The sequence below is a fragment of the Sciurus carolinensis genome, unplaced genomic scaffold, assembly GCF_902686445.1.
Source record: "Sciurus carolinensis unplaced genomic scaffold, mSciCar1.2, whole genome shotgun sequence".
Classification (NCBI taxonomy): domain Eukaryota; kingdom Metazoa; phylum Chordata; class Mammalia; order Rodentia; family Sciuridae; genus Sciurus; species Sciurus carolinensis.
Genome location: NW_025920122.1, coordinates 880,491 through 906,830, shown reverse-complemented (window position 1 = coordinate 906,830; position 26,340 = coordinate 880,491). Strand labels below are relative to the sequence as shown.

Below are 26,340 nucleotides of genomic sequence, written 5' to 3'. Positions count from 1 at the left end.
ATCTTCCTACCGGCATGGTTGAGCACTTTTCATTATTGTCTGTCTGGGTTCCTTGCTGTATGAATTTCTTCTTTATACTTTTCATCTACCTTTTCATTTGTGTTTTCTTTGGAGTTATCTTTTCCTTTTTTGAGTTATGGTTCTTTATGATATTCTGGAAAGGATGCATTTTTTTTTACTTATGGCCAATACTAATGACTTCTCCTCATCTATAACTTGTCTTGCATTTTATTTATGACATCACTTGTGTGGCTAACTTCTGAATTATAACACTGTCAATTTATCAATTCTTTTTAATGGTGTATACTCTGGGTCTTTTAAGGCCTCTGTTAGATGTAAGGAGGAAGTCATCCCACTTGAACAGAAGACTATAAAGACTAATCACATCTAAAAAAAATTGAGTGTTGTAGGGGAGGCACCGTAGCATATTAGAGATGTAGAGAACTTGATTGTGAGATGGAGTCCCTGCCTGCTCCACCAGCAACGTGTGCTTTCAAGAAATAACTTACCACTTTGTTTTTCTCAAAGGGAAGAGGATTTGGGTCTCTGTGAGGTCCTGGTCCATTTAAAAAGTTTTCATAAACACATGAGTTTTCTAAGGGATACAACTTACATTTCAAAAATCACCTTAAAGAACTTTTAGATTATTGGTTAAGATTACTCCATCTTTAACAATGAAAAAAAAATACAAAAAGGAAGCATAATGAAGAGTGTGCAAAGAAATAAGAAAATGTCTGCCTAAAGCACATACTTTCTCTTTTAAATGCTTAGGAAAAGACTCAGAGTAAAACCAGGTGATGTATTTTTCATTATCAATGTATATAAAATATTATACATGCTTTTTAGTATAATGACATAAATTGAATTACTTTCCCCATAATTAATTCTTATAATTGCCGTTGGTGCCTAGCCTAATGACAGCTTTTTGGAGCTTTCCTATACAGTGCTGTATTCTCCCTCTGCGGGGACACTTCATGAAACTTACTTCAATGTAATTGATGCTGTGATTTTCTTTCGAGCTGGATCTTGCTGTGCATGACATTGTCTTCAGTCAATGTAGGGATTTGCCAGATTCCCCACAATTATCATTCCATCACAGCTGCAAATGAATTTGTAGTTGACTTCATAGTTAAAATCTTTCTTGTTTGGCAGATTCAGTTTTGCTTGACATTATCAGTTACTCTTCCTAAAAGTTTTCAATATAAAACCAAAATAATAACAATGGCAGTAGCAGCAGTATAATAACATTTTTATTCATTTTAGTCATAACATACTTATTATAAGATTATTTCACGTCAATAATATAACTATTAAATTTCAATTGCCATTGAGTCACAGGATTTTAACTGCTACACATTTATGCACTGGTTAAAGTAGAGAGTTCTCATTTGTGCCACTCTGGGTGTAAGCAGAGACTCTCAACTTCTGATCAGTAAGCAGTGACATATGCCAATTTCCCTCTAGTTAGTTTGGGAGTTCAGCTTCACATTATGTTAAATGGGGGTGACACTTCTGGCCTACAGTGTAACAGATGACCTTTCTGGAGATCATAGCACCTAATAGATCATTTAACAGGAGCAGCTCTGACACAAGACCAAACTCCTTAAACATTAGAAAAACATCATGCAAGTCAATGCCATGTTGAAATATGCTGTCATTTTCAATAAGTGTCCACAAGTGACATTGGCAGCTTTGAGAGTTGCTGCCAATGAGGCTGAGGACAGAGTCAAGCTATGTAGGAATGTAGAGTAGTCCAAGTGTGTCTCAACCTTATAATACCATCACTAGACTGTGTTACAGCATCTGAAGATTCTGACTAGCAAAATGAAATAACTTACAGATACTTGAAACAAAAACACTTTCAGTGAAACTTGGTTGAGGAACAAGAATGAGGCCACTAGTTGATCTTTGCTGATAGACCTCTTACTCCTTGATTCACACACTTGCTCATCTACCTAACAATTAGATATTGAGGACCAGTATTATTCCAGGATCTGGTTTGGGGGCACTGGCAATTCAGTGGTGAGAAGAGACATTGTCCCCTCTTTCCCAGAACAATACTCAAATGGAGAGGAGCACTATTCAGTAATGTCACAAAGGAATTTAAAATCACAACTATACTGAATACTGCAAAAGACACATGGTACTTTAAGGCTTCAGTAAGGAAGATCAGAGAGGGCTTCCCTGAGGAGAGGGTTGTTAGCTGAGTGTGAATAGAAGGTAAATGTAAAAGAGAAGTGAAAGAAACATTCCAGGAAGAAAACAGCAGTATGGAGGTCATGTGAAGAAAGGAAGATAGGTGACTTCCCAGGCTGGGAGAAGGGTAAAGGATTTAGTCCCACAAGACTGTTCCCCACCTCAGATGCAAATCACAAGCCCGGATGGAATTTGTGCTTTTAACACACCAACTATAAAGTCTGGACTTCTATGCATTTTCCAGGAACGCTATTCTCCAGGTATCTCTGTGTGTTCAGCTACCAGAAACCCAGTCAGAGTCCAGTCCTTTTGGAATATTATGAAAGTTTTATTCAGTAGATATGATTATGTCATTGGTCAATGGTGATCAACTCAAGCTTCAGAACTTTTGTCCTCTCTAGAAATGGGAAGGCAGGAATGAAAGTACCAACCCATTAATCACAAGGTGGGTTTTTCTGGCAACAGCCCACATTGAGAGATTGTCCAGGAACCCCTAGGCAGCTCATTAGCATGCAAAAAGATATCACTTTGCAGATTCCAAGAGTTTTAGGAGTTGTGAACCAGGAAACTAGGTCAAGACCAGAGATCCGTTTATCTAAGTTATATATACATATATATTTAACATATAGCATATATATATCACAAAAAGTAATATGCATATAAAATATGCATAATATATTTCTAATAAGATATATTTTATTGTAAGATTATTCTGGATTATCTGTGGGTACCCAATATATTCACAAGAGTCCTTATATGTGGAAGAGGGAGGCTAAAGAGTGAAATTTTATTGAGAAAGATTTGATCACTATTTCTGGCTTTTAAAATGGAAGAGAACCTCTAACCAAGGAATTCAGCAGCTTTTGAAGTTGGAAAATACAAGAAAACAGATTTTCCCCTAGAGTCTCCCAAAAGGAACAAAGTCTATGGAAACCTTGATGTTAGCCCAGTGAGACCCATTTTGGAACTTTGATCTACAGGAATGGAAGATAATAAATGCATGTCATTCTAAGCTACTAAGTTTGTGGTAATTTGTAATAGCAGCAACAGGAAACTAATGCAGTCACCTTAAAAGAAATTAAGAGAGAGGGAACTCGAAGGAGTGAGAGAGACTCCAACATGTATCTGTCATTTAAAAAGGAGAAACATGCCAATGAGACAGAAGAGGAAGAAGAAAACCAGGAGAATATAGAGCCCTGGAAGCAGAGAGTGGAAAATTGTTCAGAAAGATGTCACATGTGATGGAAATTGTTCCCTGAATTGGGTGATAGGCGCTCTACTGGTGACCTCAGTGGAAATTTTGTTGGCATGTGGGCTGCAGAATCCATACTGGACTGAGAGGTGACCTGAGTGGAGGTGAAGAGGCAATTCTAGAGAGTATGGATCACTCTTTGGGGAAGTTTGCTCATGCAGCAGAAGGAAAAATTATAAACATAATTAAGTAGGAACTATGTTTCTGAAGGGACCTTGGCACTAATGACAGTTTGGATCAGATAGTTCTTTGTTATGAAGACTGTGTTGTACATGGTAGTATATTTAGTAGCATGCCTAGTTTCTACCCACTAGATGCTAGCAGTAATTTCCCTCTTTAGTGTGACAGTCAGAATGTCTCTAGACATTATCAAATATTCCTTGAGGAGAACAACTGGTTGGGAGCATCTGTTTCAGAGAGAAAACAGAATTCCCTGAAATTGACTGTGTTCAAGCATATCAAACATTTTTCTTTCTAAAGTTTAAAAGGCCACCAAACGAGTAGGGCATTATTTGATTGGCTCTTTAAACCTCATGTCTGTATGAGTACATTCTTTGGGCACCTACTCTGAATGGAGGCAAAGTGATTTTGTATAAATTGCATTGTGCATGCTCTGATATAAGAATCTGAAAAGGTGAGCCTGTGATGGACTCCAAGGTATATTCAAAACCTGTTCTAATTCTACCTATGCTATTTAATCCAGAGCAGACAGAACAATAATTGAACTGCATGTTCCAAGAAATGGTCCCTTGCCCCAGTATCATCTGCCTATAACAATTCTAATAGCATTAGCTGAAATCCCAAAGCAGGTGCCCATCAAATCATGTTGAAATAGTTCACATGGTGGAAAAAAAATATGACAGATTGACTGCATTCTACCATGGTTGATGTGGCATTTCAGAAATTTAACGAGAATGCAGTCCAGACCTCGTTAAAAGCTCTGAGCTTTGAAGAAAGAATTGCTTTTTTTTTTTTTATTTTTTGGAGGGGGTATTGGGTGCATGTTCTGAATCTCAGAGGTATGAAGATTATATCTCTTACCACCATTCTCAGGTTTTTCTTTGTGAATTGGCATTTTAGGTGTGCCTAAAAGATGCTGAGTTATGTGGAATCTGATTTATTTTATTGCTTTAATAATGCTCTGTGTAGTATGGGAGAAAGATATGGAGAAGGTCTTGTAAAGTAAATGAAAAGCAAATTTTCACAGTTGATTACACATGTAAAAGTGAGAATAATTCAATGATGAGATATATGCTTTATTAGAGGTCAATGTACTCATTGTACTTATTAAATTTTGTTTGCATTTTAATAAGAGTGCTTTCCTCCCAACCCAGTTTTTCCATTTCTGATGCTGATTTAAAGTTATAGCTGAGATCTGGTATCACCCCACTCTGGACACTAGGACTAGATTCAACATTATAGATTTTAAGCTATGCCTGGCAAAGAAAGTTGAACTATAAAGGACAGTTGCTTCAAACTTTTAATTATATTAGAAAAGCATAACTATTTTATTATAGAAACCACTATAGATGGGGATTAAATAAAAGTCTGCCTTGGTAAATGCTCTTCCCAGAGACAAAAAACTGATATCTGCTTGGGGCTTATCCTTGTAAAATTTATTTAATTCATTTGCACGGGTAGATATCCCTGACAGAGGAGAGTTCAAATTAACTATTTTTTTAAACTTTTTGATAGTGCAAAGGTGATATGCACTCAGTAGAAACCATACTTTGAATTTTGAACTTTGATCTTTTTGGGCAATGTGCAGTGTGTTCTTTTCTTGTGATGCTGAGCAGGGGCAGCAAGCTGTGGCTCCAAGTCAGCCCCAGGATCATGAGAGTCAACAATGAATATTCTGCAGTGTACTCTTGCCAGGATATGGTGGTCTGTAGGTTAGGTGTGTTAAATGCATTTTTAAAAATTATTATTATTATTATTATTTTTAGCTTTTAATGTTTTACAGACTGCATTTTGATTCATTGTACACAAATGGGGTACATCATTTCATTTCTATAGTTGTACACAATGTAGATTCATACCATTTGTGTAATCATACATGTACATAGGGTAATGATGTCTGTTTGATTCCACGATTTTTCATACTCCCCTGCCTCTCATTTCCTTCTACATATTCTAAAGTTCCCCCATTCTTCTCTCATTCCACACCCCCTGACCCCCATTATATATCATTCTCCACTTACCAGGAAAAACATTCCACCTTTGGTTTTTTGGGCTTGGCTTATTTAACTTAGCATGATATTCTCCAATTCCATCCATTTATTTGCGAATGCCATTATATTATTCTTCTTTATGGCTGAAATACTATTCCATTGTGTATGTATACCAGAGTTTCTTTATCCATTCATCTGTTGAAGGGCATCTAGGTTGGTTCCACAATCTAGCTATTGTGAACTGAGCTGCTATAAACATTGATGTGGCTGTGTTACTGTAGTTTGATGACTTTAGGTTCTTTGGGTATAAACCGAGGAGTAGGATAACTGGGTCAAAAGGTGGGTCCATTCCTAGATTTCTGAGGATTCTCCATACTGATTTCCAGAGTGGCTGCACCAATTTGCAACTCCACCAGCAATGTAAAAGTTTGCCTTTTCCCCCACATCCATACCAACATCCATTATTGTTTGTGTTCTTGATAATAGCCATTCTAATTGGAGTAAGATGGAATCTTAGAGTTGTTTTAATTTGCATTTCTCTAATTACTAGAGATGTTGAACACTTTTTCATATATTTATTAATTGCCTGTGTGTCTTCTTCTGTAAAGTGTCTGTCCAGTTCCTTGGCCCATTTATTGATTGGGTTCTTTGTATTTTTGGTGTAAAGTTTTGTAAGTTCTTTATAACTTTTGGAGATAAGTACTCTATCTGAAGTGCATGTGGAAGATTTTCTCCCACTGTGTAGGCTCTCTCTTCACATTCTTGATTGTATCCTCTGCTGAGTAAAAACTTTCTAGTTTGAGTCCATCACATTTATTGATTCTTGCTTTGATTTCTTGTGCTTTGGGAGTCTTGTTGAGGAAGTCTGATCCTAAGCCAACATGATGAAGATTTGGGCCTACTTTGTCTTCTATTTGGTGCAGGGTCTTGGGTCTAATTCCTATGTCTTTGATCCATTTTGAGGTGAGTTTTGTGCAGGGTGAGAGACAGAGGTTTAATTTCATTTTACTGCATATGGATTTCCAGTTTTGCCAGCACCATTTGTTGAACAGGCTATCTTTTCTCCATTGTTATGTTTTTAGCTCCTTTGTCTAGTATGAGGTGACTGTATTTATGTGGTTTTGTCTCTGTGTCTTCTATTCTATGCCATTGTTCTGCCTGTCTATTTTGGTGCCAATACCATGCTGTTTTTGTTACTATTGCTCTGTACTATAGTTTAATGTCTGGTATTGTGATACCTCCTGTTTCACATTTTCTATTCAGTATTGTTTTGGCTATTCGAGGTCTCTTGTTCTTCCAGATGAAGTTCATGATTGCTTTCTCTATTTCTATGAGGAATGTCATTGGGATTTAATTGGAATTGCATTGAATCTGTATAGCATCTTTGGTAGAATTGCCATTTTGACAATGTTAATTCTGTCTATCCAAGAACATGGGAGATCTTTCCATCTTCGAAGTTTTTCTTCAATTTCTTTCTTTAATGTTCTGTAGTTTTCATTGTAGAGGTCTTTCACCTCTTTTGTTAGATTAATTTCCAAGTATATATATTTTTTGAGGATACTGTGAATGGAGTGGTTTCCCTAATTTCTCTTTCAGAGGATTCATCACTTATGAATAAAAATGCATTAGATTTACACATATTGATTTTATATCCTGCTACTTTGCTGAATTCATTTATTAGTTCTAGAAGTTGTGTAGTGGAGTTTTTTGGATCTTCTAAATATAGGATCATGTCATCAGCAAATAGTGACAGCTTTAGTTCTTCTTTTCCTATTTGTATCCCTTTAATTTCTTTGGTCTGCCTAATTACTCTGGCAAGTGTTTCAAAGTTGATGTTGAATAGAAGTGGTGAAAGAGGGCATCCCTGTCTTGTTCCAGTTTTTAGAGGGAATGCTTTCAGTTTTTCTCCATTAAGAACAATGTGGGCCATGGGCTTAGCATAGGTAGCCTTGACAATGTTGAGGTATGTTATTACTATTCCTATTTTTTCCAGTGTTTTAAGCATGAAGGGGTGCTGTATTTTATCAAATGCTTTCTCAGCATCTAATGAAATAATCATGTGATTCTTAACTTTAAGTCTATTGATGTGATGAATTACATTTTTTGATTTCAAGATGTTGAACCAACCTTGCATACCTGGGATAAACCCCACTTGATCATGGTGCACTATCTTTTTAATATATTTTTGTATGTGATTTGCCAGTATTTTGTTAAGGATTTTTGCATCTATGTTCATCAGGGATATTGGTCTAAAGTTTTCCTTCCTTGATGTGTCTTTGTCTGGTTTTATTATCAGAGTGATACTAGTCCCCATAGAATGAATTTGGAAGGGTTTGCCTCCTTTTCTCTTTCCTGAAATACTTTGAGGAATATTGGTATCAGTTCTTCTTTAAACATCTTGTAGTATTTGACTGAGAATCCATCTGGTCCTGGGCTTTTCTTGGTTGGTAGGCTTTTGATGGCTTCTTTTATTTTGGTGCTTGAAATTGATCTGTTCAGATTGTGTACATCTTCCTGATGCAGTTTGGGAGGATCATATGTCTCTAAAAATTTGTCGATGTCTTCAATATTTTCTTTTTTGTTGGAGTATAGATTTTAAAAGTAGCTTCTAATTATGTTATGTATTTCAATGGTGTCTGTTGTGATCTTTCCTTTTTCATCACGAATTCTAGTAATTTGAGTTTTCTCTCTCCTTCTCTTTGTTAGTTTGATTAGGGGGTTATCAATTTTGTTTACTTTTTCAAAGAACCAACTTATTGTTTTGTCAGTTTTTGAATTGTTTCTCTTGTTTCAATTTCATTGATTTCAGCTCTGATTTTAATTATTTCTTGTCTTCTACTATTTTAGGTGTTGATCTGTTCTTCTTTTTCTAGGGCTTTGAGATGTAATGTTAGGTCATTTAGTTGTTGATTTTTTATTTTTTAATGTATGAGCTCAATGCAATAAACTTTACTCTTAGTACTGCTTTCATAGTGTCCCAGAGATTTTGATATATTGTGTCATTGTTCTCATTTACCTCTAAGAATTTTTTTATTTCTTCCCTGATGTCTTCTGTTATCATTGCATCATTCAACAGCATATTATTTAGTCTCCAGGTGTATGAGTAGTGTTTGTTTGTTATTTTATCATTCATTTCTAATTCCATTATGGTCTGATTGGATTCAGGGTAGGATCTCTATTTTTTGTATTTAGTAATGGCTTTTTTGTGGCATAGCCTATGGTCTATTTTGGAGAAGGATACATGAGCTGCTGAGAAGAAAGTATATTCGCTTGATGATGGATGAAATATTCTGTAAATATCCATTAAGTCTATATCATTGATTGTATTATTTAGTTCTATAGTTTTTTTGTCCAGTTTTTGTTTCCAGGATCCATCCAGTGGTGAGAGTGGTGTGTTAAAGTCCCCTACTATTAATGTGTTTTGGTCTATTTGATTCTTAAAATTGAGAAGAGTTTGTTTGATATACATAGATGCTCCATTGTTTGGGGCATAAATTTAAAATTGTTATATCTTGCTGTTTTATGCTTCCCTTAAGCAGTATGAAATGTCCTTCTTTATCCCTTCTGATTAACTTAGGTTTGAAGTCCACTTTATCTGATATGAGGATGGAGACCCCTGTTTTTTTACTGGGTCCATTTTGCATGGTATGTTTTTCCTCATCCTTTCACCTTTAGTCTGTGGATATCTTTTTCTATGAGATGAGTCTCTTGAAGGCAGCATATTGTTGGTCTTTCTTTTTAGTCAGTTTGCCAATATATATCTTTTGATTATTGAATTTAGGCCATTCACATTCAGGGTTTTTATTGAGATATGATTTGTATTCCTGGTCATTTTGGCTTATTTTTGGTTTTTTACTTGTCCTTTGATTGGCTTTTCCTTTAGGGTAGTTCCTCCCTTTGCTGACTTGTATTGTTGCTTTTCACTTCCTCCTCATGAAATATTTTGCTGAGAATGTTCTGTAGGGCAGGCTTTCTGTTTGTGAATTCTTTTAACTTTTGTTCATCATGGCAAGATTTTACTTCATTGTCAAATCTGAAAGTTAGTTTTGCTAGGTATAGGATTCTTTGTTGGCATCCAAAGAGCTTGAAATATATTGTTCCAGGGCCTTCTTGCTTTTAGAGTCTGGGCTGAGAAATCAGCTGATATCCATATTGGTTTCCACTTATATGTAATCTGATGCTTTTCTCTCACAGCCTTTAAAATCTTATCTTTATTTTGTATGTGAGGTATTTTCATTATAATGTGTCTTGGTGTGAATCTGTTGTAGTTTTGTGCACCTGGTGTTCTGTAAGCCTCTCGTATTTGATTTTCTATTTCATTTTTCAGGTTTGGGAAATTTTCTGATATCATATCATTGAACAGGTTGTTCATGCCTTTGGTTTGTATCTCTGTGCCTTCCTCAATCCCAATAATTCTTAAATTCGGTCTTTTCATGATATCCCATAATACTTGGAGGTTCTATTCATGACTTCTTAAAATTTTCTCAGTTTGTTCAACTTTATTTTCAAGATTAAATATTTTGTCTTCATTGTCTGGATTCTGTCTTCCACAAGGCCTATTTTGTTGGTGATGCTTTCTATTGAGATTTTAATTTGATTTATCATTTCTTTCATTTCAAGTATTTCTGTTTTTTTTTTTTTCAGAATCTCTATCTCTTTATTGAAGTGTTCTTTTGCTTCTTGCATTTGCTCTTTTAACTGTCTACTGGAATGATCATGCATTGCCTGCATTTGCTCTCTTTTCTCGTCATTTTAATTATGAAGATTCTAAACTCTTTTTCTGTCATTTCTACTGCCATGCTGTCATTGGATTCTGCTATCACAATAGCATCTTGGTTTGTTAGGGACACCTTCTTCCCCTGTTTTTTCATATTGTTTCTCTATATTCCCCTCTATCAGTGAAGATCAGAGATACTGAAGTTATCCCCACAGGCTTATTATGACCCTGCAGTTTTCCACTACCTCTCCTTTGAAGGGGAGTTCAATACCAATAACACCCAATACAGAGAAAATGTAGCCTGGAACCAGACAGCCCCTATAAAGACTTTAACATTTTAAAAATAAATGGGACCAGTTCAATTACCATTTACAGCATTTCTAGTTGTGAACAAGAGGATGGGGAAGGGTGTAGGATGTAAGTGAGTAAATAGAGGTACCTGTCAAAGGGTCTCCAGTCTCCTGTAGGTTTCTCAGAAGGGAGCTGCCCTTCCAATGATGATGGCCATGTCCTCAGGAATAATTCAAAATGCCTACACCAGCCTTCAAAGAAGCTGGGGAGTCCCAGGGAGGGTGTGCTAAGTAAGCACAGAGTCAGGCACAGCATCCCTCAGCAGTAGGGGGGGCAGGCGAGCAGGCTCAGCGATGGTGTCTGACCTCGGTGTGAGGGTCAGGTGGGCTCAGTGATGGCATCTGACCTCAGTGGCTGCATTTTTGATTTATAGAATTTTTAATTTATAATGGGATTATCCGAGCATAGCTACATTGTAAGTTAAGGAGCATCTATATATGGAACACATCAAACAGTTTGTTGAATTCAGTGTGTGTGGTTTCTTACAAATACAGGGCTGAATTACTTTCTTATTTCATAGGGTATACTGCACGTCCTCCGTGAATATGTTGCCATGTTAGCTCATGTAGTTCTACTTCATTCCGTATTCCATCATAGTGTTGATATATCTTATTTTGCTATTTCCCCATCTGGGGCATTTTGGTTGTTGTAAATGTTGCACATTGCCCATAGTTTTGCCCTGGGCACCCTTACATGTGCTTCTTGCACAAGCATTTCTTTGGGATTGATATCCTCCAGGAAAATTGTTGGATCAGAGAATTGATGCTTTAAAAAAAGTAACTGTTTTAGTAGATGATTTCAAAAGGGTAATGACTTTTATATAATGCTTTGTAATTATAAATGGCAGAAATGAAAACTGGGTGTGGTTGCCTGCGCCTGTGGTTCCTGCTATTCAGGAGACTTACTGCTTGAGCTTAGGAGTGTGAAGCCAGTCTGGACAACACAGTGAGACTTTGTATCTTAAAACAAATTATAGACATGTTAAATATAAATAGAGAAACTCAATTATGCTATGTGAGTTAATTCTGAGGTTTGGCAAGTGTCTTAACTTTTTTTTCAGTAGACTTTTTTTTAAATAGCATTCTCAGTTTCATAGCAAAATTGAAGGGGAAGTTAGAGATGTCTCTGTACTCACCCATTCACAGCCTCCTCCATTATCAACATCCTCCACCAGATTAAATTTGTTACAGTTAATGAACCTACACTGATGTATCACTATCACCCAAAGCTCATAGTTGGCATGAAGATTCACTCTTGGTGCTGTGAATTTGAAGGGTTTGGACAAATACATCATGTATTCATGTGTTAGTCGACTTTTCATCACTGTGTTAGTCGACTTTTCATCACTGTGACAGAATGCCTGAGAAAAACAAATTAAAGAAAGAAAGATTTATTTTGGCTCATGGTTCTTGTTTGTGGTTGGCTGACTCCTTTGCTTCTGGGCCAGTGGTGAGATAGGACATCTTGGTGGAAGGGCATGGTGGAGCAAAGCTGCTTACCTCATGGCAGCTGAGAAGCAGAGAGTGAAAATGAGGAAGGTATCAGAGATATGATACATCCTTTAAGGGTACACCCCCAGAGACCCACTTCCTATCAGGCCCCACCTCAAGTTTTCACCCCTTCCAATAATGTCATCAGCTAAGACTCCATCTATAGATTAACACTATTGAAGTCAGAGCCCTCATGATCCAATCACTTCCCCACAGTGCCACCTCTGAACACTGATGGCTTGGGGAGTAAATCTTCAACACTTGAGCTTTGGGGGGACATCCCTGATCCAAACAATTATAGCAACACAGAGTATTTTCACTACTCTGTGGTGCACCCATTTTTCCCTTCCTCCTCTCAATGACTAGCAACCACTGATCTTTTATTGTCTCCAGTTGCATGTTTTCTGGGATGTCATCTAGTTGAAATCCTACAGCATGCAACCTTTCAGATCAGCTTCTTTCACTTGGTAAATTGTATGTAAGACTCCTTCATGCCTTTCCATGGCTTGCTTCATATGTCATTTCTTTTTAGGGTTGAAAGAAAGGGCATTATCCAGATGTGCCATATTTGACCATTCACCCAGTGAAACCTAACTTTGTTGCTTCCAAGTTTGGGCAGTTATGAACAAGGCCACTGAAAACACCTGCGTTTGGGTTTTGGTGTGGATGTATGTATTCAACTCATTGAGGCAGATATGAAAGTCTATGATTACTAAATTGTGCAGTAAGAGTACGGTTAGTTTTGCAAGAAACTGCCAAACTGCTGTCCAAAGTGGGCTGTACCATTTGTAGCACGTCATCAACACATGGGAGTTTCTGCCTCCCACAATCCTGTCTGCCTTTGCTGTTGTCAGTGTGGTGTGTGTGAACCATCCTACCAAGTGTGCTGTGTCACCTTGTTTGAATTTACATTTCCCCTATGATGATTGCTTTTCAGCCTATTTTCATATTTCCTACTTTCCTTTGTATGTCTTCTTCAGTGAAGTGTCTATTCAGATCTTTTGTCCATTTTGAAATATATATATATATATATATAAAATATATATAAAATTTTATATAAATTTTAAATAAAATTTTAAATAAAATTTTAAATAAAAAAAATATATATAGTTAATAAAATTGTACCAAACCATTTTCAGCTTGCTGTTTTAATTTTATAAAGACATCTTTCAGTATCAAAATGCAAATAGAGCTTATTTATGTAGAAGCATTGGGATTAAATCCAGGGACTAACACATGATAGTCACTCCCTCTGTCACTTAGCTACACCCTCAGTCCTCAAATATATTCCTAAATAGTTGCATGATATATATCATTTCCTGAACGTGCAAACATTTATGCTTCAATAGAAACCTGTTGTTTTGGTTGTTTTCAAGTTTTTAAATGAAAGAATACAAGTAATACCCTTATGTAAACATATTAGTACTCTTTTATATCTAGGATAAATTTCAAGCAGGGGAATAGATCAAAGACTGCTAACTGCCATATTGTCTTCTAAAAATGTTTGTGCCAATGTACTGCCTGGTGTCAACTTTGACAAGAGAAGGCTTTTAAAGATATGATGTAGAAACTAGAAGCCATGAAGTCAAAGACAAATATACTTTACTAGGTAGGAAATGAAAATGTCTGTGAAGCAAAAACGCAAATAACTTGGAGAATTGAAGAGTTTTACCTACCTGTTGGGAGGGACAATCTTTATGACCTTTATAATTAGTAATTAATTTAACATCTTTATAACTAAAATAATTCTGTGGTTCATGAAGGAAGAAATCAGAATATCCTGCAAGATATAGTGGCACTCCCAACTACTCAGGAGGCTGAGGCAAGGGCATTGTAAATTATTGTTTCCTTATTACTGAATATTAAGAGTTATTTTTATACCAGGCATGGGTTTGCATGCCTATAATCCCAGTGGTTCAGAAGGCTGAGGCAGGAGGATTGTGAGTTCAAAGCCAACCTCAGCAACTTAGTGAGATCTTGTCTCTAAATAAAGTATGTATATTTAAAAAGGACTGGGGATGTTGTTAAGTGGTTAAACACCCCTGGCCTCAATCCCCAGCTTCTCCTACCCCACCAAGAAAACTTATTTGTATATTTAGATAGCAGTCATTTATATGTCTTTTGTGGTCAGTTTCTTCAAGAATGTGGCTTGTTTCTCAATTCTCTTGAGTGTTTAAAAATTTTAAAATACTTTCTTGTTCATTTGAAAGCATATCAGAGAATGAAGAAGAAATGTAATCTATAGCCTTTTAGAATATTAATATTGAATTTAGCAGAAATGTTATGAAGTATGGACTTGCCTAAGTCTTTGTCACTTTTCCTACAACAGCATGAAGTGGTTTTCCTTCAGTTACAAAATAATTGCAATGTGAAAACATATTTAGTTTGAGAATACTGAATCAGTGAGACCAGGGGTGATTTAATCCTTGGCAAAATGTGCTCAGTTTCTCATTTAAGAAAATAATTAAAACAAACTGTAGGTGTTCATGCTTATATCTGCTGGATTTAGAAGTTTCCCTATGGGAGAAAGTTATGCTTTAATGAAGAATTAGTTTAAGCTGGATGGATTAAGTTGATAAAATTCATCTCCATAGTAATTCAGCAAGGGAAAAAATTAAGATGTTGGCCACAGTTGCTATTAATTTGGTCTGAGCTGAAGGTCTGCAAGAATACCTTTGGGAAGGGTAACTTGCATTCTAGTTGGTGACTTAGCTGAACTTGCACATAGTGGGTCCTTTACTTAGTCAATGCTTTTGCCTAGAGTTACTTGTTAGTGTAGAGGGCCTGGTCTCCTGATTCCCTTCAAATATTGACATCATATTTTCTTCCTCAAGTTAGATTTGCTGCCTCCTATGTTCTAAGAACTGATCCAGGCATTGAGGATTACACAATGTTGTACAACATGATACCTGGCCTTAAGAAGTTTTACAGATAATGATTAAAATAGAAGGTGAATATATGGATCTTTCTAAGGTCTCAAATATGGTTTATATTCTTGTTGAGAGTTTTTGGTAGTGCTTAATGATTTTGTGAATTTGCTGTATAGATGTGAAGAAGGTTCAATTAATACCTGTAAAAGAGTAACCAAATCCTGATTTAAATAAATAAAGTTTGCTAAAGTCATACATGACAAATATGACTAGGAAATAAAATCTTAGATGGAGTGACCAGAAAAATTACTGACTTGATCTTGATGGGGCTGTGCCTTAGAAAAATATCCATTGTAAGGTTGGTACTCCCAGAGTTGTGGAGAAGATGCAAGGAGCCCATCTGTGTGAAACTCTTAAAATACCACCTGGCATCTAAGAAACCTTCCCTACTTATTTAGAAAAGGAGAAAATCTAGTCAGGGCTTCAGAGTCTGCCTGATAGAGATAACTGCTCTGAATTTCACATTCGGAATCCTCTCTGTCTCTTTTGGTGACGTTTATTGAGAATGAAGTTTTCTGAAAGTGAGAACATAGTGGGTGGGCTGCTCTGGGCTTCTTCAGTAGCATCTCCTCCATTTTTCTACTGCTCTCAGCTGTGGAAATAAGTTGAGTAAGCATTTAAAAGTTTAAACCTAGCAGGGATTTCAGCATCAGAAAAAGTTGCAAGTTAAAGCAGAGCACAATTATCCCCTGGGCAGAGATGCTAATCTGTATGAGGAATTCTGTTTCAAGTCCGTGATGCTCTCTGGGCAGGCAGAAGTTGCAGTCCTAGGTGCAGCAGGGGTAGAGTCCTCTGCGTAGAAGGGATCCTCACCAAAGGAAGCCAGATCATTATCAAAACAAGAGAACAATTCCACTTCATGTTCCCATCCCTGCTTAAGAGAAAAACGATTTGGAGAGCAAGGTTGAAAACAATCATGATAAATATGACGTCTTTCAACAAACTGCCAGTCGAACCTTATAAAATTCATTGCTACAATAAAGATGTTGCATGCAGGTCAGCTTAGAGAACTAATTACAAAACAGAGCACAGGAAATTATAGAATCCTCAAACTGACAGGGGTTGAGATGAAGGTTACCCTAGAGTGTGTTGCATTTGACACAGGGTCAGCTACCCCTTTCAGAGTGAAAACAGGATGCCCCAAACTTCTGAAGCCTCAAAATTGAGAAGTCTCACAGTGACACAGCCCCCTCCATGTTTATACCAGCATGATTCACAATAGCTAAGCTATGGAACCAACTTACATGCCCAACAGATGAATGGATAAAGAAAGTGTGCTTTATATGCACAATGGCATATTACTGAGCCTTAAAGAATGATGCTATGACATTGTCCCATAAATGGATGGATCTGGAGACTAAGTGAAATAAGCCAATCCCCAGAAACCAAATGTGGAATGTTGTCTCTGACATGTGGCTTACTAACCCACAACAAGCGGGGAAGGGTAAGAAGAGAAGTTCAGTGGATTAGACAAAGTGGAATGAAGGCAAGGGAGAGTGGACAGGAATAGGAAAGATAGTGTAATGAATCTGACATAACTTTCCTATGTACATATATGAATACACCATAGTGAATCTCGACATTGTGTACAATTTCAAGACTGGGATCCTAATTAGAATAAGATATATTCCACATTTGTATAAGTATATCAAAATAGATTCTACTATCATGTATAACTAAAAGGAACAAAAATTTAAAAGTAATCGAGAAGCCTCAAAATGACTTCTTGCCCTCACATTTCCCATGGCAGACTGTGTGACCTGGACAAGCCTCTTCCCTTTAGGGACTTTAGTGTCTTCAGATTTGTCTCCATGTACATTTGCTGGCAGCAGAAATGTGAGCAATAATACATCTTATTTGCCCTCTAATTTTTATTTTTCATTTTGCTCAAATGACACCAGGCACATTGCCTTGTGAACTTTGATCTGCTACATGATTTTTAGACAATGGACCCTTCTTCAAACACCCAAGTTCATAGCCATCTCCCTCATCTCTGAACTCCAGTGTGTTTGTCAGATAATCTTTATTTGACAACTAATAATGTTCCAGTGTTGTTAGTTAGCTCCTTAAAATACAAACATTGTATGTGATTTAATTTTGCATCCTGAATGCTCAGCACAATATTTGCATGTAATTGGTACCCAGCACCATGCTAGAGCCTGAATGTTTGTGTCCTCCCCAAAGTCATCTGTCGAAACTCTAACCCTCAGTGTGGTGATGGTAGTGGGTGGGGGCCTTTGGTAGGTGGTTGGGTCATGAAGACAGAGCCCTTGTGAATGGGACCTTATGAAAGAGACTCCAGAGAGCTTCCTTGCCCTTCTGCCATGGGAAGATGCAGTGAGAAGAAGACTGACTTAGGAAGGAAGCCTTTGACAGACATCAAATCTCCTGGGGCCTTGACCTTGAACTTCCAGCTTCCAGAACTGTGAGAAGTACATTTCAGTTGTTGATAAGCTACCCAGTCTATGGTATTCTGCTACAGAAGCCTGAATGTGCTAAGACACACCATTACTACAAATATTGACAACAATCAATAGTAAAAATAGTATACGTGGTGATAGAGATCATTGATTTGGGGCTTACTACATGGTAGGAATTGAGCAAGGTGCTTTATGTACATCATCTTATTTAAATCACATGAGAAACAGAGGTTAAGTGCCTTGACCAAGATCGCAACTCCAGAAAGTGATAGGGCCAGGATTTAACATGTACTCCAGGTCTGCACAACTCCAAAGCCGTGATCTCACCACAATGTGCTTCCTTCCTCCAAAATTTCTTAAATAACAAATTGGAAATAATAATTCTACTTCCTGTTGGAAATCTTAAAGGCTATAGGGCATCAAGTTTATCAGGGTACTACAAAGGTACCACATGGTACTACAAAGGTATGTTAAGTTGGAGATGGTAGGACTAAAATGTATTCTAAAGGGATGTATTTAATGTGTAGTTTTCTAAAATTTATTTTGTGAGTGAAAAAAATAAAACCACACTAAGGAGAAGAAACGATTGGCTCATTTTAGAGATAATTCAAGCAAGACTGGATCCAGGTTTTAGTCATACTATTTCTTGTTTCATCTTTTCATCTCTTGTTTCTGCTTTTCCTGACTCCCTCCCCCCAAACAGGCTCTCTCCTTCTGGTACAAAAACATTCCTCCAAGAATTTTAGACTAAATGAGTTTATATGGTTCAGAATTTTAGAAGAGAAATACTTTACCTGATAATCTAGTAAAACTCCTTGGGGCAGAATTACCTGCCTTAACTTGAGGCATATGCCCCTCCCTGAGGCAATCCATGTGTTCGGAAAGAATAAAGCATTCTGATTGGCTAAGGCCATGTGGTATGACCTCACTGTGACACAGGAGGCTACAGAGAGTCTGAATGAACCTACTAAAGTTCTAGAGCTTCTTTCCAAGGAAAGAGGAGGGTTGATACTGCAAATGGAGGTATAATGCTGTGACTTCCTCTTAATAGCAACAGAAGTGGGTTGCTATCTTTTAATACACATTGTTGATTTCATACTTAACATAGATACTAGCTACACTTTTAAAAGGAAATATGAAATCACCAATCTGTATTAAAAGTCAGCAACCCACTTCTGTGTACCCTACTCAATTCTGACATCTGTGGAGAACTCTATTGAGAATATTCTATATACTGTGATGGCTTGGTCTGTGAAAGTGTTCCAGGAGATGTGTTCTGTGTTTTCTGAACATTAATACCATTTGGGAGACAGAGGTCGTGTCCAGTGCTGAATCCCCCGAGCCTCATTTCCACTGTCCTTGATCTACAGTAGGTGCTTAGGAAAAATATTTTTTCAAAGATTAATGTAGCAAAAAGTACACTATATAATTTCTTAAAGCTCATATATTGTAGAACCTTCCTTGAGTGTAATTGCATATAACCAAAACATATATTTTGGATGAAATTAAAACAAATAGTAATTAAAAGCAGTGGGGTTTGAATCCAGACAGTCCAAATTCATGGTTTGAGAACTTGAGAGACTCCACCATGTTGATTTTCAAGGGACCTCAAATTCAAAGTCTGTTACCTTCTGAATCTCATAATTTATATTTCCTTTCTAATGTCTCAGACTAATTCTGCTATTGAGAAGAAAATTAAAATCCACTACATCCTTACAGTGTTTTATATCTAGTTTTAGGGTGCTTTTCTATGTAGAACATGTTTTTTGAGCTCTTGTTAGCATAATTTTGTTGGCCCATTTTTCTGGGTTGAAATATTTTTGGGCCCTAAACGTAGAGTTTGAGTCCAAGGATATTTAAGATTTTTTTCTTTATGCCCCAGATGTCCTAAAAATATCATGGTTAAATTGCTTCTTAAAATATGGTTTTCTTCATGTCATATTCTTAATCAAGAACAAAGTCTTCAATTTGCTTTTAGGTCCTACGGAATTGGTCCTATCAAATTTCATCTCCCACTTGTTGGTCCAAGAGGCTGTGGTCCAGTGAGACAGTCATTTCAACTTCATCTCCCTGTTCACTGTTCATCTCTTTTGTGCTCTTAAGGTCTTACCTTGAATCTAGCCACCAGCCCATGGCTTTTCCATGATTCCTTGCTTTGACTGAAATCTATTTTACTCATGGAGATTTCCCATATCGTAATCTAGATAAATTTCCCTTATTTGAATTTTTATATCACCTATGGTTTGGGACCTGCATTTCTTAATTTGCTTTGAAGGACAGAAATGTGGATAAAAGCATTTAGTGTTCAAAGTGGTAAAGGAAATTGTACTTCTTGCTATAATTTTTATTTTTTGAGGGCAGAGAGCAAGTGTAATAAATGTTTTGGGCCTGAATTCCATCATTGAGCTTGTCCAATAGTAGGGATTCTACAAATATAAAATAACTTGATTGCTGAAAAGTTTAGCCTTTCTTTATGTAGTAGGCTTTACTTTCTTATGAGTTTGATATGTAACATTCCATTTTATTAGAGAACATTGGAAACATTCTTAAAAATAGTACCCATGTATGATTTTTCAAAATGCATAAATGCATTCTACTGTTATGAAAGCTAATTAGAACAAATACAAATTTTTAAAAAGCATCCATATATATCTTGCATGGGATTTGTATTTTTCATAGTCATTTAGTGCAGGGGTTGTCACTTAAATAAGAAACTCATGTTGCTCTAACTTGAACACTTAGACTTCAGCATGTGTAAGCATAGAGCAATCAATATTATTTTGACAGTTATAATATGGCACAACATCTTTGATTAATATTCCATCTCCAAAATTCACTCTGAAGCAGCTATTCTGATATTATATTTGGCTAAATATTTGGTGGTTCACTCTGACTTATTGGAGCAAGTGAATTCATTCTGTTTCTCCTTTTTCAAACTTGTTGAACTTGGGCATCATGGTTAAGGTAAGAAACTGAATAGGTTCCTCAACCTAGCTTTGTATAAACTACTGTCTGTACTCATAGCTCTAAACACATTTTATAGGAAGGATTTATAAGTCAAAATTGAAGTTCCTATGACAGAAATTCAATAACTTGAAGTAATACCCAGGTGTTTGACCACTTCCTGCAGATATACCAATGAGGCTAGAACTTTCAGAAGAGAGATTTTCTAACAGCCCCTGACCACAGCAGCCATTCCTCAAGCCTGTACCCTCTTAAACTGGAAGCAGAGTGCTTTTTGAAAAAGCTCATATATTGGAAGCTAGTTTTGTGAGAATCATGTTCCTCTGGATGTAGGCTATAGATCTAGTATATGGTGCCATATATTTCAGTTTGAATTTTCTGGTCCCTGATTCATAATTTGTGGGTTTTATTTACAGCTACCTGTCAGACTGGGTTTTAATACATTAGTTTCAAGAAATTCTAATTATGATAATCTGACATCATTTAATAATTGTAAGACAAATGAATTAGCTTTAATAAATTCATGAATGTTGTGAATTTAGATTATTATATGGCCTTAGGACTTCAGAAAGATACGTGTTTTTAAGTGTGAACAAGTGTGAACACTGAGGCATAGAGAACTTACCCATGGAGGGATTGTTTCCAGAACATGGAGACTATCTCTCTTCTAAGACTAGTTGGACAAGTTCTCCAGCTCTTTCTCTCTTCAGAGAAAGAATGTGAAGGTGCGATTGGATATACTGGACTGGTCATCTTAGAAAAATCTCCCTTTTGAAGCTGCTTAAATTCATACTTTCTATCCTTCTACTTGGGAAAACTCAACAGCTTTCTTCAGAGAAATTTCTCTTAGGAAGAGGTTCAAATGCGGAGATTTCAATTTTCATCCTAAAGATCAATTAAAAAATGGTGCACATAAGTCTTCATCTCTGGCATGCTTCAAGGAATCTGTTCTTCTGCTATGGGATCCTTTCCAGTTTGAATTTCTGGCCCCTCTTCAAATTCCCCATTTTACTTTTTAACTAAATATCTAAGCATTTTTAAACATATTAGTGACAATATAAACCATTAGTTGGCTGATTTCTAAGGCTTTGAGGCTTCATTCCCATCCAACAGCAAGGTTTGATGGTGATTTATGAAAAATTTCTAGGAGTGTGTTTATATTTTTTAAATAAATGCTTTTTCTTTTCATCTAGTAGTTTCAGAGGTACTATTTTCCTGTGACTTTTTGAGGAATTTGACCCTTGATTACCACACAGAGGAATGTCTGAGGAAAGCAATATGGTCTCTGTTTAGCATTGTCTCTGTTTAGCATTGAGCACCTCTTCTTTCCCTTTTGCAAAACATTTCCACACTCTGGGCAAGCCTGCTTCACTACAAGGGGAAGTATACCTGTTGAAAGTAGACTAACCTGTCTAGGAATTTTCTCAAGAATGGCCACACTTTTGGTTCCCAACAACTAAAAAAAAGAAAAAAAGTAAAATCAGAGCCCTGGACAGCAGCTGCACTCACATTGTGGTGCACGTTTTTCATTGAGTTTCTTATAGAAGGTGAGAAGGCATGGAACTGCACACTTAAAATTGTCAGTGATCATAGGGCAGGTCGTCCATGTGTTGCAGGGAACTACCCTGTGCATGGTAACAGCAGCATTTAAATAGCACTTTATAATCACACAGCATTGTCACTTACACTACCAGCTCTGTATGCAGGATGCTTCTGGGGAATGCCCACACTTCTTCTGACTTAGGAGGCCATCTTTTCTGGTGTAGCTCTTCCCTGCCTCTCCTGTACTTCTTTCATCTCTCTTTTCTTAGGACTCTGCCTTCCAGTCACTCCTCTTGTTTACTAAGTCATAAAGTAATTCCAAGATTTGAGTCTTTGAGTAACTGTTCTCCTTGCCAAAACCCCTGTGTGGCCAGCTCCTTTCAGGAAGCCTGACCTCATTCCTGCCAAATGAGGCATCCCCCTGCAAGTGTCCCTTAGCGTCCTGTAAGTCACCTAGCCTGGTACTTTCATCCTGGATTGCAGTCATCTGCTTGTCCCTCTTCCTCACTGGATTGAAATGCCTTGGGGACAGGAATTCTGTCCTACCCATTTCCATAGCCTAGGACGTGGCACACACCTATCATATATAACTATTTCTTGAATAAATTTGTTGGGTCAAGTGTGGCACCTTTTATTTTTGCTGTCTTAACAGACAAATGAATGAAAGCTTGAAAAGCATTGGAAAGTGCTGCCAAGGGAGACATAACTGGAAAGCAAGTGGTTGATTAAGAACATAAATGACAAAATGACAATACTATAACTACTAACAATGATGATTTTTAAAAATTTCCTTAAACCAAGAACTAGATACATTAATTCATTAAGCCCTCAGTTTACCTGTTTAATGTATGTTTTATTATCCATTTTATCAATGAGGAATTAAATTTCAGAGTTTTTAATTAACTTAGCCATTATCACACAACTTGATAAAAGAATCTGATCCCAGTACTTGTTCTGCAACCACTTTCCTTGCTGTGGCTTAGGGTTTTTGATTAAATGTACAGGTTATCTTCCACTGTGCTACAGCACACAGTATCCTATTTCTAAAAGAAGACCATAGGAAAGTCATGGGTTGTTTTCCTTTCAAGTTGTTGAATTTTGTTATGAATAAGTAGATTTTAATGAATCCAAATTAATTTTATCCAGAATATGGACTATAAATTACTTCTATGCCCTCTGATTATATCCTTTCTCACCCTGTATTCTAGACTCCAAATAACTTAGCTAAATATATAGGCATAGCATACAAGTCCCTAGAATGTGTAGGAGGAAGTTCCAAACTTTCATGCTAGCAGTAAGGAGGGTAATTGTATGCTTCTCCTTTATGCCTCTTGGTACATGTTACTATTCAATACAGAATGTTGATCTGGGTGGTCTGGAAATTGTTCTTGTGATGGATTTGAATTCTGAGGAGTCATGTACAGAGTTGATTGGAAGTGACAGGCCTGCCCCCTTTCCCCTTTATGCACCCAACAATCAGAGAATCCTGATCAGTGCTTTTGTAGGTTGAGAGAGTACAGCCTTTGCTCTTTCCTCACCAGATTAGGAGCTCCTTGCAGATCTGGAGAGAATCTAATTGATCCTCTCATCCAAAGCTTGGGGCCACAACAGGAGCTTAATATGTGGGTGCTGAACAAATGGGATAAAGTGGTATCAGCAGGACAGTCAGCCTGAGTGTGTGTGCTCCTACAGTATTTCCCCATTCCTCTTCAGTTACCTGGGGGTAGTCACTGTTCCCAGATGCTCTTCCTCCAGCTTAAAGTCCTGTGCCTCTTTCAAATGCTAGCACTTCCTTTTATGGCATCATAGAGGGCTTTCCAAGAAGAAAAGTACTGAAGAAACACGAGTATCTTACCTTTAAATTATAGAGAGGCATCATTCCTTGACAGTGTCCCAACTGCCTTATCAAATCATCAGATTAGCATGACAGCTGCTTATTGTTGGCATTACCAGGTGCCCTGCCTCATATGCAAGCTCTTTTTAAAAAAGAGCTTTAGTGATGTATAATTGACATGCAAACTGTACATATTTCAAGTATACTTTGATAAGTTTAGACATATGTTTAAACCCATGAAATGATCACTGCAATCAAGGTAGGGAGAAAACTGGTCATTCCCAACAGTTTCTTTGCTCCCCTTTAACATGTCTCCCTCTCAGCCCTCCCCAACCTCTCCCCTATCACCAGGCAATTGCTTCTTTGCAGTATCCCTATAAAGGATTTTCTTTCTTTTTCTTTTTCTTTTTTCATTCTTGTGTTTTGCAATGCTGTTGATCAAACTCAGGACTTCATGCATGCTAGGCAAGCATGCTACCACTGAGCTGTAGCCTCAAACTAATTTTGCACTTTCTTGAATTTTATATAAACAGAGTCAGAAATGATGTATACCACTTTATCTGGCTTCTATTGCTTGGTATAACTTATTCTGATATTCACCTATATCATATAGATGATCATATCAGAAGTTAATTCATTTTAATTGCCAAGTAATATTGTATAGATAGAACATGATATGTTTATTCATGCACTCATGGATAGATATTTAATTTGTTTTTAATTTTTGGCTATTATGAATAAAACAGTGGTGAACATATGAATATGTTTTTATTTCTTTTGGGTAAGTACTTAGGAATGGAATGACTGGATTATATATAGGTGTTCTGGGGTGAATTTTATCCCCCCTCAAATATATTAGAGTTCAAACCCACAGCCCCTCAGAATCTGATTCTTCTTTGAAAAGGGGTCTTTGCAGAGATAATAAAATTAAGATGAGGTCATCAGAATGGACTCTAATCCATTATGACTAGAATTCTTATAGGAAGGGGGAAATTTGGACACAGACATGTTCAGAGAAAGAATAGATGTGCAAAATAAAGGCAGAGATCTGGGCGATGCTTCCCCCTAGTCAAGGAATGCCAAAGAAACCAGGGGAGTGGTGTGGGTCAAACTCTTTCTCATAGCCCTCAGAGAGAACCAGCTGTCTTCCAGAGCTGAGACTACAGATTCTTGTTTAAGTTGCCCAGTCTCCGGAGCATTGTTGGAGTCTCCCAGCAAACCAGCACTGTAAGCGTATACTTCCTGTTTTAAGAACACACCTGACTGTTTCCCAAAGACTGGCCCATTTTGAATACCCAGTAGAACCTAAGAGTTTTAGTTTTTGCATAAGTTTTTTGTTGCTGGTACCAGGGATTGAACCCTGGGGCACTTAATCCCTGAACCACACCCCCAGCCCTTTTTATTTTTTATTTTGAGACATAGCCTTGTTAAGTTGCTTTGGGCCTCCCAGTTGTTGAAGCTGGCCTTGAACTTGCAATTCTCCTGCCTCAGCCTCCCAAATTGCTGGGATTACAGGCTTGCTCCTCTGTGCCCAGTCCAAGGATTTTAGTTTTACCCGAAGATCATCAGCACTTGGTGTGGTTAGTCTTTTTTAAGTTTAGCCATTCTTGTGAGTGTGTAGTAGTATTTCATGATGGCTTTAATTTCCACTGCTCTGATAATTAGTGATGCTGAGCATCTTTTCATGGGTTTATTTGCCATCTACATATCTCCTTTGATAAAGTAGACCTTCAAATCCTTTGCCCATGTTTTCATTGGGTCATTTTCTTTCTTTGTATTGCTCTTGATATTTATATTTTCAGATAAGTGATCTGAAAATTTTTTCCCAGTTTCTTACTTTTTCACTTTCACACCAGTGTATTTTGAAGAACAGAGTTTTCAAATTTTGTTTACATTCAACTTTTCAATTTTTTCTTTTGCCTTTAGTGTCATAATTAAACAATCTTTGGCTAGTCCAATGTCAGAAACATTTTCACTTTTACATTTTCTTCTGGATGTTTTCTAGAATCTCGAAATTTTATATTTAGGAATAGAATTCATTTTGAAGTAGTTTTTATATATGGTGTGAGGTTTTAATTGAATTGGGATTCTTTTCTTTGCCTATTGAGGTTAATTGTTAAAATGCCACATATTGAAGTAACCATTTTCTAATTGAACTATTTTAGGATTGTTATAAAAACAAATCAAGTGATTGTATATGTTTGGGTCAATTTGTGAGACTTACTGTTTGTATTCCATTGATTTATTGATCTATTTCCATGTCAATACCTCTTGATAATTTTAGCTCTGTGGCTCTCAAACGGGGGAGTTATTTTGATCCCCAGGGACATTTGGCAATGTCTAGAAACACTTTTGGATGTGACAGTTGGGAAAGAGAAACTACTGGTGTCCAATAGGTAGAGGTCAGGAAAGCTGTTAAATACCCAGTAATAAGCAAAGAATTACTTATTCCAAAAGGTCAATAGTGCTGAGG

The 26,340-nt window shown here is 36.9% G+C and overlaps 2 pseudogenes; one reads left to right on the top strand and one right to left on the bottom strand.

Annotated features, from left to right (window-relative positions):
• LOC124973792 (probable RNA-binding protein 19) overlaps positions 1-26,340 on the top strand; it is a 956,910-nt pseudogene that overhangs the window by 371,238 nt on the left and 559,332 nt on the right.
• Positions 1-26,340, bottom strand: part of LOC124973788 (STE20/SPS1-related proline-alanine-rich protein kinase-like) — a 52,224-nt pseudogene that overhangs the window by 20,523 nt on the left and 5,361 nt on the right.